The 16,650-nt window shown below is 33.6% G+C and overlaps 1 pseudogene; it reads left to right on the top strand.

The window, feature by feature from the left end:
* Positions 1-11,472: 11,472 nt before the first annotated feature.
* LOC135107089 (tRNA N6-adenosine threonylcarbamoyltransferase-like) lies at positions 11,473-16,170 on the top strand (annotated as a pseudogene).
* Positions 16,171-16,650: the final 480 nt, after the last annotated feature.

Genomic DNA, 16,650 nt, shown 5'->3' with positions numbered 1-16,650 from the left:
AGCACACAAAGACGGGTCTCTGACACGGAAGCAGTGGTCAATCCAAGGAAAATCAGCAAAATACCTCCTCAGGTCCCTCCAACTAGCAGAGGCAATACGCCAGAGGCACCTTCGCTCAGGGGGATCCTGAGGAGGAATTGGAGCGATAGGACAAGATAAAGAAGATATGAGATTGTGATCGGAGGAGCCCAACGGAGAAAAAAGGGTGACAGCATAAGCAGAAGGATTAGAGGTCAGGAAAAGGTCAAGAATGTTGGGCGTATCTCCAAGACGGTCAGGAATACGAGTAGGGTGTTGCACCAATTGCTCTAGGTCATGGAGGATAGCAAAGTTGTGGGCTAGTTCACCAGGATGGTCAGTGAAGGGAGAGGAAAGCCAAAGCTGATGGTGAACATTGAAGTCTCCAAGAATGGAGATCTCTGCAAAAGGGAAGAGGGTCAGAATGTGCTCCACTTTGGAAGTTAAGTAGTCAAAGAATTTCTTATAGTCGGAGGAGTTAGGTGAGAGGTATACAGCACAGATAAATTTTGTATGAGAGTGACTCTGTAGTCGTAGCCAGATGGTGGAAAACTCGGAAGATTCAAGAGCGTGGGCACGAGAGCAAGTTAAGTCATTGCGCACATAAACGCAGCATCCAGCTTTGGATCGAAAATGAGGATAGAGAAAGTAGGAGGGAACAGAAAAGGATTATTGTCAGTTGCCTCAGACACCTGAGTTTCAGTGAGGAAAAGAAGATGAGGTTTAGAAGAGTGGTGTTCTACAGATTGAAAATTAGATCTGAGACCGCGAATGTTGCAGAAGTTAATGAAGAAATAGTTGAGGGGGGTGTCAAGACACTTAGGGTACCTAAGAAGCTCAAAAAAAAAAAAAAAAAAAAGTTATTGTTTCTCCATAAAGGGTGTTTTACCTGGGTTTTAGCGTTTTGGTACGTAAGTATGTAAAAAAAAAACACTCAAAAGACATGATTTTGGTTATATTGTTTTATTTCGCGTCTTGGTGCCTAACACGCTCATAAACACCTAAAAGACATGTTTCTGGAGATGTCGTTTCCTTTACTGTATAGGGTGTTATGCATATTTTTTTTTTTTTTACCTTTTGGTACCTAACAATGTGAAAACCAGTCAAAATACACGTTTTTGATAATCTTGTTCTGTTTCTCCATACAGAGTGCTATTAACGCAATTTCGGGTTTTGGTACTAAAGAAACTCAAAAACTCTCATGATACATGTTTCTCGTAATGTCTTTTCCTTTCTTCATACTTTGCACGCATTTTTTTTGTGTGTGTGTTTTTCAACGTAAGAAGCTCAAAAACACTCAAAATACTTCTTTTTGGTAATGTTATTCCGTTTAACCATGATGGGTGTTTTACATGCGTTTTAGCGTTTTGGTTAGTAAGTACAAAAATAGCCAGAAGACACGCTTTTCGTAACGTTGGTATGTATTCCCATTTAGAGTGATTTCCATGCTTTTTAGCATTTTCTTGCCTAAAAAGCTACAAAACACTCAAAAGACACGTTTCTGATAATATCGTTTCGTGTCCTCATATAAGAAGCTTTGATTGCATTTTGGTGTTTTGGTATATAACAAAGTTAACAACACACAAAATGTACGTTTTAGGTAACGTTGTTCTTTCTCCATATAGAGTGATATTCATGCGTTTTAACATTTTGTTACCTAAGCAAAAAGCTCAAAAACTCTCATAATATACGTTTCTGGTTGTGTCTTTTCGTTTCCTCATATAGAGTTCTTTGCATTCATTTTGGCATTTTTCTACATGTTCAAAAACACTCAAAAGACACTTTTTTTGGTAAACTTTTACTTTTCTCCTTGAAGGGTTTTTCCCATCTTTTTTTTTATCGTTTTATTAAGTAAGAAGCTAAAAAAAAAATGGAAAGAGACATTTTTGGTAACTGTTTTGTTTTCCCATATTGTATACTTTCCATGCTTTTCATCATTTTGGTGCGTAGCTCGCTCATAAACACTCAAAAGACATGTTTCTGGAGATCTAGTTTCCGTTCCCCATATAGGGTGCTCTGCATGCAAACGTTTTTGGTAATGGTTTTCTTTTTCTCCATAGAGAGTATTATTCATAGAGAGTATTATTCATATTAGTACCTAAGAAGCTGAAAAATTTTCATAATACAAGTTTCTCGCATTGTCTTTTTTTTCCCTATGTAGTGCATTTTGCATGCACTTTTTTTTTTATTTAATTAATTTTTTTTTCTTAAAATTATTGTTTCTTCAAAAGGCTTTTTTGCATATGTTTTAGCATTTTGGTACGCACGTAGCTAAAAAAAACTCAAAAGACACTTTTTTTTTGGTAAAGTTGTTTTGTTTCCCTATACATGGTGTTTCCAGTGCTTTTTAGCATTTTTGTGCCTATCACGCTCATAAACACTCAAAAGACATGTTTCTGGAAATATCGTTTCTTTTCCCCATATAATGTGCTTTGTATGCATTTTGACGTTATAGCACCTAACCGTGAAATACACACAATGTACACATTTTGTAAGGTTGTTCTGTTTCTCCATATAGAGTGTTATTTATGCGTTTTAGTGTTTTGCTATCTCAGAAGATCTAAAATACTCATAATACACGTTTCTTGTAATGTGTTTACGATTCCCCATATAGGGTACTTTGCATGAAAGGTGTTTTGCCTGCGTTTTAGTGTTTAGGTAAAACACTTAAAAGACACGTTCTTGCTAATGTTTTTTGTTCCCATATAGGGTACTTTTCATGCTTTTTAGCGTTTTGGTACCTAACATGCAGAAAAATAAAACACTCAGAAGATACGTTTTTTGCAATGTCGTTTAGTTTCCCCATATGCATGCATTTTGGCGTTTGTGAAAAAAAAAAAAAAACACCCAAAATAAACGTTTTTGGTAATGTTGTTCTATTTCTCCATATAGAGTTCTGTTAACGTGTTTTCGCGTTTTGATACCTAAGAACCTAAAAAAAAAAAAAAAATCATAATTCATATTTCGCTTAATGACATTTCATTTCCCCATAAATGGTACTTTGGAAGCATTTTGGCGTTTTTCAACGTAACAAGTACTTGTTTTTGGTCATTTTATTTTGTTTAGCCATAAGGAGTGTTTTGCATGTGTTTTAGCGTTTTGGTATGTAAGTAGTTCAAAAACACTCAATAGACACGTTTTTCGTAATGTTATTTTATTTTCCCATATATGGTTGTTTCCATGCTTTTTAGAGTTTCGGTGCCTAAAATGCTCAAAAAACACTCAAGAGAAAAGATTCTGGTAATATTGCTTGGTATTTCCATACCTTTTTGGCGTTTTGATACCTAAAAATGTGAAATACACTCAAAATACATTTTTTTTTTTGGTAATATTGCTTATTTTCTTCGTATAAAGTGATATTCATACGTTCTAGTACTTTGATATCTAAAAGCTCAAAAACTCTCATAATACACGTTTCTCGTATGTCTTTTCGTTTCCTCATATAGCGTAATTTGCATGCATATTGGCATTTTTCTACGTAACAAGCTCAAAAAAAACATTCAAAATTGTTTAGTAATATTATTGTGTTTTTCCATAAACTGTGCTTTGCACGTGGTTTAGCGTATTGGTACATAAATAACTGAAAAACTCCCAAAGACAAGTTTTTGTTAATCTTGTTATCCTTTCTTATTTAGGGTGCTTTCCATGCTTCTTACCATTTTGTTGCAAAAAAACGCTCATAAACACTCAAAAAAAAAAAATTTTTTTTTGGAAAACTCAATTTCTTTCTTTATATTGGGTGATTTACATGCATTTTGGCGTTTTGGTATCTAACAAAGGGAAATATACTCAAAATACACGTTTTTGGTAATGTTGTTTTGTTTAACCATATAAAGCGTTATTCATGCTTTTTATCGTTTTGGTACTTAAGAAGCTCCAAAAGTTTCAAAATACACGTTTCTCGTAATGCCCTTTCGTTTGTATTTTATCGTTTTCCTACGTAAGATGCTAAAGACACAAAAAAAAATCTTGTTTTTGGTAATGTTATACTGTTTCTTCAGAAAGAGTGTTTTGCATGCGTATTAGCTTTTTGGTACGTAAGCTAAAAAACACTTGCAATTTTTTTTTTTTTTTTTTATACATGGTGCTTTAATGCTTTTTAGCGTTTTGGTGCGTAACATGCAGGAAAACACTCAATTGATACGTTTCTTGTATTGTCGTTTTGTTTCACCATAGAAGGGACTTTGAATGTATTTTTGGCCTTTTTGATGCACGTGAAAAAACACGTTTCTGGTAATGTCGTTTTGTTTATCCATTTAGGAAACCCCATGCATTCTTTAGTACCTAACAATGTGAAAAGCAAAAAAAAAAAAAAAAAAAAAAAAACAATTTTTTTTTTTTTTTGTAGTTCTGTTCCTCTACATCAGGTATTATCCATGTGTTTTGGCGTTTTGGTATCTAAGAAGCTCAAAACTCTTATAATACACGTTTATCTTAATGACTTTTGTTTCCCCATTAAGGGTCTTTTTGTCTGCTTTTTTTGACGTTTTTCTACGTAAACATCTGCGTAAACAGGACATGTTACTGAAGCTGTCGTTTCCTTTCCCCATATAGAGATCGTTGCATGTATTTTGACGTTATAGCACCTAACAATGTGAAATACATTTAATATACACATTTTTTTGTAATATTGTTCTCTTTTCCATAGAGAATACTATTCCTTAGTGTTTTGGTACTAAAGAAGCTCAAAAACACTCATAATACAGGTTTCTCGTAATGCCTTTTCCTTTCCACATACGAGGTATTTTTCATATATTTTGGCGTTTATATACGTAACAGGCTTAAAAATACTCAAAAATACTCGTTTTTTGGTAATGTTGTTGTCTTTCTAAATAAAGAGTATTTTACCTGTGTTTCAACGTTCTGGTACGTAAGTAGCTGAAAAACATTCAAAAGACACGTTTCTGTAAGTCTCATTTCCCTTCCCCATATAAGGTGTTATGCGTGCATTTTCTTTTTCTTTTTGGTACCTAATAATGTCAAAAAGACTCAAAATGCACCTTTTAAGTAATGTTATTCTATTTCTCCACATAGGATACTATTCATGCTTTTTAGCATTTTGGCACTAAGAAGTTCAAAAAACTCTCATAATACATGTTTCTCGTAATGTCTTGTCGTTTCCCTATGTAGTGTATTTTGCATGCATTTTGGGATTTTTCTGTGTATCAAGGTCAAAAACACTCAAAGTACACTTTTTTTTTAGAGTTATTGTCTTTTTGCATATATATATATATATATATATATATATATATATATATATATATATATATATATATATATATATATATATATATATATATATATATATATATATATATATATATATATATTGTTTTGCATTTGTTTATCATTTTAATAAGTACCTCAAAAACACTCAGAAGATATGTTTTCGGTAATGTTGTTTTGCTTTTTCCATATATGGTTCTTTCAATACTTTTTTTTGTGCCTGTCACGCTCGTAAACACTTAAAAGACACGTTTCTTGAGATCTCGTTTCCTTCTCCATATAAAGTGCTAGGTATTAATTTTAGCATTTTAGTACCTAACAATGTGAAAAATATCTAAAATACACGTTTTTCGTTATATTGTTCCCTTCTTCCATATAGAGTAGCATTCATCCCTTTTAGTGCTTTGGTAACTAAGAAGCTTAAAAAGACTCATAGGTAAAACATATTTCTCGTAATATCTTTTCGTTTTCCTATATATTGCAATTTGCATATATTTGTCGTTTTTTTTTTGTACTTAACAAACTCAAAAACACTCAAAGCACTTTTTTTTTTTGCAATATTATTCGGCTTCTCCATATTGGGTGTTTTGCATACGTTTCAAGGTTTTGGTACATAAAAAGCTGAAAAAGACTAAAAAAGACATGTTTTTGGTATTGTTCCTTTGTATTCCCATATAAGGTGTTTTCCATGCTTTTTATTTATTTATTTTTTTTTTTTGCCTAAAACGTTCAAAAATGCTCAAAAGGCACGTTTCTGGTGATATCGTTTCGATTCCCCATATAGTATTTTGCATGCATATTGGCGTTTTGGTACATAACACTCCAAATACACGTTTTTCGTAGTGTTGTTTTGTTTCGCCATATATAATGCTATTCTTTTTTTTTTTTGGGAGGGGGGGGGATTTTATTACCTAAGAAGCTCAAAAACGCTCAACCGCTGAAAAGCATGGAAATCACCCTATATGATAATACAAAATAACAATATGAAAAACTTTTCTTTTGAGTGTTTTAGAACTTCTTTCGTACTAAAATGCTAAAACACATTCAAAACACCCTTTATGGATAAATAGCCATAAACATTATCTAAAACATGTATTCTGAATACATGTTTTTGATTATGTTATTCTGTTTTAGTACGTTTTACTACGAAAGAGATGTTTTTCGTACTGTTGTTTGTATTATCATATAGTGTGATTGCCATGTTTTTTTTTTTTTTTTTTTTTGCGGTTTCGTGCCTAACGCGCTCAAAAACAATTAAAACCACGTTTTTGGTAATATCTTTTTTTTTCATATATCAGGCTTTGCATGCATTTTGGCGTTTTGATACCTAAGAATGTGAAAAACACTGTAAATACACGTTTTGTGTAATGTTATTATGTTTCTCCATATAGAATGCTATTTATGCATTTTAGCGTTTTAGTATCTAAGAAGCTGAAAACAATCATAATACTCATCTCACGTAATGTCTTTTCGTTTTATTTTATAGTGTATCTTATATGTATTTTGGCGTTTTTGTACGTAACAAGCTTAAAAACATTCAAAAATACTTGTTTTTGGTAATGTTATTCTGTTTCTCCATAAAAAGGTGTTTTGAATGCGCTTTAGCGTGTTGGTACGTAAGAAGCTGAAAACACTCAAAAGACACGTTTTGGTAAAGTTTTTTTTTTTTTTTATTATTATTCCGATGCTTATTCCCATTCCATGCTTGGTGCCTAAGCAAAAAAAAAAAAAAAACACTCAAAAGATATGTTTATTGTAATGTCGTTCCGTTTCCCTATATAAAGAGGAGCTTTGCATGCATTTTATTATTTTCCTACCTATCAATGTGGTAACCATTAAAAATACGTTTTTGGTGTGGGTGGCAGCACTGTTGGAGGTGGCAGCACTGGGAGAGACGGGAAGGCAGAGAGAGAGAGAGAGAGAGAGAGAGAGAGAGCGGGGACACGTGGCTCGAGAGGAAGACAGCGTGTGCCTGCCTGTTTTAGAAGTGTTTCCCTGCCTTGAGTGCCCTGTTGAGTGCCTGTCGTGCCCTGGGAGACTTGTGGTGCCCCCTGTGAACTTGTAAAGCAGTGCACTTGCGGAGGATTTGTCAATAAACCTAGGAAATAGTACCCGTGTTTTTCCTTGTGCCCCGGCCTCGTGTGTGTGCCTTGTCCCGGCGTTCAGTGTGACTTATTTGAAGCTCTACTCGTAATTTCTCGACCCGTGCCCGTGTGGATAACACGCCCGTCCGGAGTTAGGGGTGGGCGCAACAATACCGAAGAAGCTTAAAAACTCGTAATACTCATTTTTTCGTAATGTCTTCATTTTTTTTTTTTTTTATAGTCATTTGCACGCAATTTGGCATTTTCTACGCAACACCCTCAAAACGCTCAAATTAAACGTAAAATATACTTTTTTTTTTTTTATATATATACAGGTTGTTTATATGCGTTTTAGCATTTCGATACGTAAGTACCTTACTTAAAACACTCAAAAGACATGTTTTTGGTAATGTTTTATCTTACCATATTAGGTGCTTTCCTTGCTTTTTGGTGTTGGTCTTGGTGCTTAACACGCTCATAAACTCTTAAAAGCTACGTTTCTGGAAAAATCGTTTCCTTTTCCCATATGTAACGCTATGCATGCATTTAGGCGTTTTTATACCTAACTGTGAAAAAACACTTAAAATGTGTTTTTTTCGGAATATTGTTCTGTTTCTTCATATAGAATATCAGTCATACTTTTTAGCATTTTTGTACCAAAAAGCTTAAAAACGCTCATAATAAACGTTCTTCGTAATGTCTTTTCGTTTCTCCATTTATGGTAATTTCCATGCATTTGTTTTTTTTATACGTAACAATCTCAAAAACAGTGAAAATACTTGCTTTTTGTAGTTATTTTGTTTCTCCATAAAAGGTGTTTTGTATGCATTTTAGCGTTTAGGTATGTAAGTAGCAGAAAATCACTCAAAAAACACATTTTTGTAATGTTTTGTTTTCCCATAAAGCCAGGGAGTTTTTTTTTTTTATGTTTAATAGCGTTATTTTACCTAACACGATCATAGATACTTATAAAACATGTTTATGGAACATTTGTTTTCTTTCCTGATACATGGTACTTTGCTTGCATTTTTGGGTTTGGTACCTAACCATGTGAAATACACTGAAAATTCACGATTTTAGTAGTGTTGTTGTTTGTCCATAGAGTGCTTTTCTTGCCTTTTATTTATTTATTTATTTATTTTATTTTATTTTTTTTTTTTTTTACTTAAGAAGCTAAAAACACTCGTAATACATTTCTCTCGTTATGTCTTTTTTTTTTTCTTAACAGTGTATTTTACATCCATTTTTTGCGCTTTTTGTATGTAACAAGCTCAAAACACTCAAAATACTTGTTTTTGGTAATATTATTCTGTTTCTTCATAAAGGGTGTTTTGCATGGGTTTCGAACGTCATAAGCTAAAAAAAAAAAAAAAAAAACATTTAAGACACGTTTTTAGTAATGTTTTTTTTTTTTTTATTCCCATATTGAGTGATTTTCATTTTTTTTATAACATTTATATGTTATACCCAAAGATACGTTTCTTTCAAAGTTGTTTCATTTTCCCATATATAGGGGCTCTGAATGCATTTTGGCATTTAGATACCTAATAAAATTAAAAAGAAAATAAATAAATAAATCAAAATAAACGTTTTTGGTAATGTTATTCTATTTCTCCATATAGACTGCCTTTAACGCGTTTTCACGTTTTGCTTTCTAAAGAAGCGCTAAAACACCAATAATACACGTTTCTCATAATGTATCTTCGTTTCCCCACATAGGATAGTTTGCATGCCTTTTTTTTTTTCGTTTTTTTTTCTTTTAACGAAACTGGCTCAAATACACTCAAAATACTTGTTTTTGGTAATATTATTCTGTTTAGCCATGAATCGTGTTTTGCATGTGTTTTAGCGTTTTGAACGTAAAATGTTCAAAAACATTCATAAGACACGTTTTTCGTAATGATGTTTTGTTTTTCCAAGTAAGGTGAACTTTATGATTTTTAGCGTTTTCGTGTTTAACACGCTAAAGAACACGTCTTTGGTTATGTAGTTTGGTTTCCACTTATAGAGGTCTTTGCATGCATTTTTTGCATTCTGTTAAGTATGAATAATACATAAAATACATGTTTTTCTAATGTTTTTATTTTTTTTTATTTATAGAGCGCTATTCATGCGCTTTATCATTTTTGTTACTTTAGAAGCTCAAAAACTCGTCTTTCTTTGGCGTTTTTGGTACCTAATAATGTGAAAAATACTCAAAACACAAGTTTTTAGATAAATTTCTTCTGTTTCTCCATATCAATTGCTATTGATGTGTTTTTAGTCTTTTCGTTCCTAAGAAGCTTAAAAACACTCCTAATACACGTTTCTCGTAATGTCTTTTCGATTCCCCATATAAAGTAATTTGCATGCATTTTAACGTTTTTCTACATAACAAGCTCAAAACACTCAAAATACTTGTTTTTTGGTAATATCATTCTGTTTCTTCATAAAGGGTGTTTTGCATGCGTTCTAGAGTTTTGTTAAGTAAGAACCAGAAAAAAAGACTCAAAAGATTCGTTTTTGGTAACGAGGGTTTTTTTTCCATGCTTTTTATTAGCGTGCCTAACAAGCTCAGAAACATTCAAAACACTCGTTTTAGTAATGTCATTTCGCTTCCACATATAGGAGGCTTTTCATGCATTTTTGGCGTTTTGGTACTTAACAATAAGATACTCTCAAAATACACTTTTTTTTCGTAGTGTTGTTCTGTTTCTTCCTATAGAGTGCTATATATGCGTTTTATGGTTTTGGTACCTAAGAAACTAAAAAAAAATAAAATAATAATAATAAACGTTTCTCATAATATCTTTTCGTTTCGCCATATAAGTTTCTTTGCATTTTGGTGTTTTCCTACTTAAGAAGCTCAAAAAAACAGTCAAAGTACTTGTATTTCGTAATGTTTTTCTATTTCTCCATAAAGGGTGTTTTGCATTTGTTTTAGCGTTTTTGTACATAAGTAGCTCAAAAACATAGAAAAGAGACTTTTTTGTTAATGTTGCTTTGTTTTGCCATATAAAGAGCTTTCCATATTTTTTAGCGTTATGGTTTCTAGCACACTCATAAATACTCAAAAGACATATTTCTGGAAATCTAGATTCCTTTCCCAAAATAGGGTGCTTTGCGTACATTTTGCGTGTTCGGTACCTAACAATGTGAAATACACTCAAAATACACGTTTTTTGTTAATGTTCTGTTTTTCCATATAGAGTGCTATTCATGCGATTTTAAGGTTTGGTATGTAAGAAACTCAAAAACACTTATAGGTAATACACCTTTCTGCTAATGTGCTTTCGTTTCCCCATATCGGGTACTTTCCATGCAATTTAGCGTTTTTGTACGTAATAAGCTCAAAAGCACTCAAAATACTTGTTTTGGTAATGTTATAGTGCTACTCCATGAAGGATGTTTAACATGCATTTTAGCGTTTTGATACATAATTGGAAAACACACACACAAAAAAAAAAACACGTTTCTGATAATGTTGTTTTTCTTTTCCTATATATTGTGTTTCCCATGCTTTTTTAGCGTTTTGGTGCCTTGCATTCTCATTAACACTCAAAAGACACGTTTCTGGAAATGTCGCTTATTTTCCCATCTAGGATGCTTTGCATGCATTTTGGAGTTTTTTTTTTTTTTTTACCTAACAATGTGAAATACACTTAAAATACACTTTTTTTTGGGGGGGTAATGGTTTTCTGTTTCTCCATATAGAGTGCTATTCATATATTTTGGCATTTTGGTACCTAAGAAACTCAGAAAGACTCATAGTTCAATTCCCTTCCGTTTCTGTACGTTTTTCACAGTTTTTTTTTTTTTTCTAATGTTTTCCAGTTCTTTACTGGTTTTTAGCGTTTTGGTGCCTAACATGCACAGAAACATTATGGAGATACTTTTCTTGTAATGTAGTCTGTCCAATCATCAAAACAATACCCAGTAGACATAGCAAAGCCAATTCACATTTCTTTTTGCCGTCTTCCCTCCACCATTGCCCTATCTCTCTCTCTCTCTCTCTCTCTCTCTCTCTCTCTCTCTCTCTCTCTCTCTCTCTCTCTCTCTCTCTCTCTCTCTCTCTCTCTCTCTCTCTCTCTCTCTCTCTCCTGAGTAGTGATTATTGATTAATACATGCATTTTTTTTTTTCACAGAACTTATCAGCACAGAAAAATGATCATTGTCATGGGCCCAGAGGGAAGTGCAAATAAAATTGGTATTGGTATAATTCAAGATAGAGTATTTTTGTTAAATCCTCGCCGGACATATATCACTATTGTATCAGCTATTGTATCAGCTATTGTATCCCATGACCAGTATCACGTCAGTAGTGAAATATATCAAACAGTAGGTTTTCTTTTCCAACAACAAGACAAGTACCTCTCATCTTTGGCTCCATTGTTTGACTCCCACTTTCCACATTGGAAGTATAACTGTATCCATCACTCATACCTTGTCATTGTATCTTGTGCATAGGATAGCATCACCTCCCAGATCCTTCCAGCATACACTATTCAGCCAAGGACAACTACTCATCATCAGAACATTGTGCCCACAAATTCATACTATGTAAAATCATTGCCTTGGTCTTGCTTTCATTGTAATTTCCGTACTGGTTTCATCTTAATTTTTATGTTCCCAAAACTCTCAACAGTATAGATTACCTACAGAGGGATAATAGTCAACACAATCCATTCCTAAAGTAAAAGTTCAGCTTAACATAAGCATATCCACATTTTCAAGAATCCCCCCTCTTCTCTCTCTCTCTCTCTCTCTCTCTCTCTCTCTCTCTCTCTCTCTCTTCCAATGATTTACTGCAGCAATTCTCAAATTCATGTTATTTTGTTATCACCTTTACAAGTCTTATCAGCTAGTATGGACTCTCTTAACACCCAGTAGACCTTAATTCTAGGTTGTCTACTGATTATTTTTGTCTAGTTTTTTTGTCTAGTCTACTGACCTTTACAAGTCTTATCAGCTAGTATGGACTCTCTTAACACCCAGTAGACCTTAATTCTAGGTTGTCTACTGATTATTTTTGTCTAGTTATCAGTCTACTGATCTTTACAAGTCTTATCAGCTAGTATGGACTCTCTTAACATCCAATAGACTTAATTCTAGGTTGTCTACTGATTATTTTGACTAGTTATCAGTCTATATGTTTGTTCCAATGAGTGACATAAGGAATAGAGAGGCAGACAACTTCCTTAGGATTAGTAATCTAGATATAGCAAGAAATAACACTTTCAAACTTCATGAAGTTGTATGTAAAGGGGAGATAGGAAATGGTTGATTGTCAAATGAAAATTTTGGGGAAAAAACAACCATGTAGAGTAGATCCAGCTGTCAGTTTTTTAGTGCAAGGCCAGTAAGGAGCTTTAGGAGAATGATCAGATAGATTAATGAACAGGGACAACTGATGAAATTAGATGTGCATATATTACACAGGAACTGCATGTGTATACTTGGTGAATTCTTGCTGCTTTCATTATGTTATTGTTCCTGTCTCTTGGAATTTCCTCCAAGGATAGTGGCTACAGTACAGAGTTTCCACTTGCTCCTGTCCATACATATCCTTGCACTCTCCAGTTCTTTCCTTCCATGCTTCTTATTCTACAGATATACTGTTCTAGCCTTTAGAGAAATACACCTGGTATGTGTTAAATGCAATGGTTATGTTCTGCAAGAAAGTTACATAATGAGAATTCACATATAGTGAACCTATCATTAATTATAGGGGGTTTATGTTCTACAGCCTATTTTTTAACCATCTAAATATTTATTCCAGCACTGTTTCACAAAAAAAAAACACTAAAGCAACATTAAAATGCATTGATAAAGATAAATTCTAAAATGTAATATGAAAATATTGTAAACAAACGAAAAATTTGAAATTGTGATCTGGGTGCAGCGCGAGGAAAGTGTGGGGAAACATTTGCACCCACCACCCTCTAGTGTGAGTCAGCCACCCTGCTTCACCAACCAGTTGCACCACCACTGCTACTCACATAATACGGAATCTCTCTCACATATTGAGTATACTTTATACTTGGCACATTTTGATTAGTCACATATGATAGAATTTGCACATTTTGAAGTAGCATATATTGAATACCTGGTGTATTTTTCTTTCCCGAGGGATTATTAAGTTACCTTACTATAAATTTAAGTACATAAAAAAATTGATGAATCTGTAAGAAGCTCGTTGGCTTATATGTAGCATCTCCTGTGTAAGAATTACCTACCTATTTCCACCTAACATCCCTTTTTGAATTTAAAGCTTTCTGTTGACATGGCAATAACAACCTGTTCATTGAATTTTCCAGTCACCAATTTCTTCCTATCTCTTTTTTTCAAATTTATCAAACTTGAAGCTATTACATCTGTTCTATCATGATTACAAACTAAGGATTTTGCTTATGTCTCTCTACATATATACCTTATGTCATGTCAGTATCAGATCCCCTCTTAATCTACACCTGTATTGAATGAAAATCTAAAACCTTTAGTCTCCTCTTGTAAGGAATATTTTGCATTCCTTATACCTTTTAATCATCCTCCTTGTAATGAGTATAACAGACATATATCCCTCCCATGAGATGGAGATCAGTGCTGTACAAAGAATAAAGGTGTACCTTACTCATTTGTGAGCATTGGCATAGGGCTAGTAGCACCATCCTTGCTGGGCCTCAGCATATTAAGAAGGATGGCCAGTTCCTTTCTCTGTCTCCCTTATGTTATCAGGCATTGGTGACTGGTACCCATTTTAAGGCTAAGTGAACCTAGGAGCAGGCAGCCATCCCAGAAAAATCCCAGCCATAGCCAGGATTTGAACCTTTCACTTGCATTGTAGTCAGATGCACTACTGCTTAAGCTACCATGCTTCCCACACATTGCCTGAATAAGACCTGAACAGTGTAACTTTGATGTTACTTTTGGAAGTGCTACTTTTAGTGCTTCAAAAGAGGAATCATAATTATGATAGTGATTATTATTATTATTATTATTATATAATGATGATACATCTGTTGTGTTCCTAGTTGACATAAAATAGAATCCTTTTTTAAACATTCTGGTTATCATATTATAGAACAACCTAGACAGTATGTATAAAAGGGTCAGATAAGCAAGAAAATGAGATTCAGCATGAATAAATATACTATCTTGTACATAAATATTATTTATAAAAAAAAAAACACTTTAAAAAACTATACCATAAAGACCATGAGCATAACGAGATCAACTTCAGAAAGAAATTTCAGAGTGATGACATCCCCTGATCTCCTGCCAAGAAAGAAGTGCATTAGTGTGTACAACAGTGCAAAGTACTTAGTTTTATTAATTGGAATGTTAGTAGTGGTAGAACAGATGTGACGCAAGGTTGTGCTTGGCTTTTGTTAAATACACTTTGATTGTGCTGTTTAGTTTTGGTCTTATTATTAAAGATATAGGCTAGAGTCTGTGCATATAATATGATGAAGTTAAAATGCTTAAGTTGTATTCATCCAAAAGTTGTAGAATGAATGGTGATATGAGAAGTACATTATTTAAACTGGCTAAAAAGCTCTTACAATTTAATTTTTTTTAAATCTTTAGATTTAAAAAAAAATGATCAATAGAATTTGGTTTACAAATAGTGTTGTGGATGGTGGAACAAACATAGTGAACAAAGCAGATGAACAGACATGAGATATTTATGGATGAAGATAGCAAATGTTCAGTTTTGAGTGCTCAGAAGCTGCCTTGTTTAGGTCAGCTGGCCTTTTGCAGTCTGCATATTTTCTTATATGTATTTTTATGTTATAATTTGCAGAAACTCTTGTATGGCATTGATGGTCCTTTTATGCTAGGGTTTTGTATGGAATGTTAGAAACTTTTTTTTAAGAAAGGGTAACCTACTTTCCTTTCATTTGTAGATTTCATTTTGCAGAGCTAATTTCAACCTTAACTTAAGGGAATAAATATTTTATAGCAGTTATATTTATTGTTATATTATTTTTTTATCAGCCAAATGTACTGGAAGTCCTCAATCAAGCTCTTTCAAAAGCAGATGTCACTCCCCAGGATATAAGTGCCATAGCTTACACAAATGGTCCTGGTATGGCTGCACCACTGACTGGTGTGGCAGTAGTGGCCCGTATCATTGCCTAGCTGTGGGATAAATCGCTTGTTGCTGCCAATCATTGTGTTGGACACATTGAAATTGGAAGATGGATAACAGGAACAAAAAATCCAACTGTTCTATATGTAAGTGGAAGTAATACACAAATAATTGCTTATTTAGGAAAAAGATATAGAATATTTGGGGAAACTGTTGACATGGCTATTGGAAACTGCTTGGATAGATTTGCTACAATTTTAATGCTGTCCAATGATACAAGTCCTGGATATAATATTGAACAAATGGCAAAGAATGGTTCAAAATATCTTCCTCTTCCATACTGTGTAAAAGGCATGGATGTTTCGTTTTTTGGTATTCTTTCCTACCTGGAAGACCGTGTGGATAAACTTCTAAAGAGTGGAGAATATACAAAAAGTGATCTTTGCTTTTCTCTCCAAGAAATAATATTTGTAATATTAGTAGAGACCACTGAACAAGCTATGGCTCTTTGTGGGTCACAAGAAGTACTCATTTGTGGAGGTGTTGGCTGTAATCTCAGATTGCAACAGATGATGAAAACAATGTGTGAAGAGAGAGGAGCAAAACTCTATGCAACTGATGAATCATTCTGTACTCGTATTGACAATAGAGCCATGATAGCACAGGTTTTGTACCTCATGTACACATCTGGCATTACAACTCCACTTCAGGATACTTGGGTAACACAAAAGTTTAGGACTGATGATGTTCATGTGACCAGGAGGGAGTGAATAAAGATAGAATTTTGTGCCATAGTTTTACTACTTTAATGTTGGGATATAAAAATTGAATATATATCTTAAGTAAAAAAGTTATGGTAACTTGCGGCTGATGTACAACTGAAAATATGATATAGGTTTTACATCCAAAGTTTTAGTGAAGATAACACTGATGCAATGAAAGTCTTTACTTGACAACAGTAATAAAAAAGGCCTTAGAAGAAAGAGGAAAAGAGATGCCAGCAAAGTGTAAACACTTGGCACAAACAATGTTATTAAAAAATAGATGCTAATTAAAACCAGACATGAAATTGAGGGAACATATCTAAATATCCATAACCATCAATCAATCAGTAGTGTTGAACTGGAAATGCCCTCCCTCCCCCTCTTCCTCCCTCACTCCCTCCCTCCCTCCCTCCCTATGGGGACAAGTTCTTACCATTGCCTAATATAGAGTAGAACATTGTATGTACAGATACTAAAGGCATGCTG

This window comes from Scylla paramamosain, chromosome 2 (assembly GCF_035594125.1).
Source record: "Scylla paramamosain isolate STU-SP2022 chromosome 2, ASM3559412v1, whole genome shotgun sequence".
NCBI classification, from domain to species: Eukaryota; Metazoa; Arthropoda; class Malacostraca; order Decapoda; family Portunidae; genus Scylla; species Scylla paramamosain.
The sequence above is the reverse complement of the archived record's forward strand: the minus strand, read 5'-3'. Positions and strand labels throughout refer to the sequence as shown.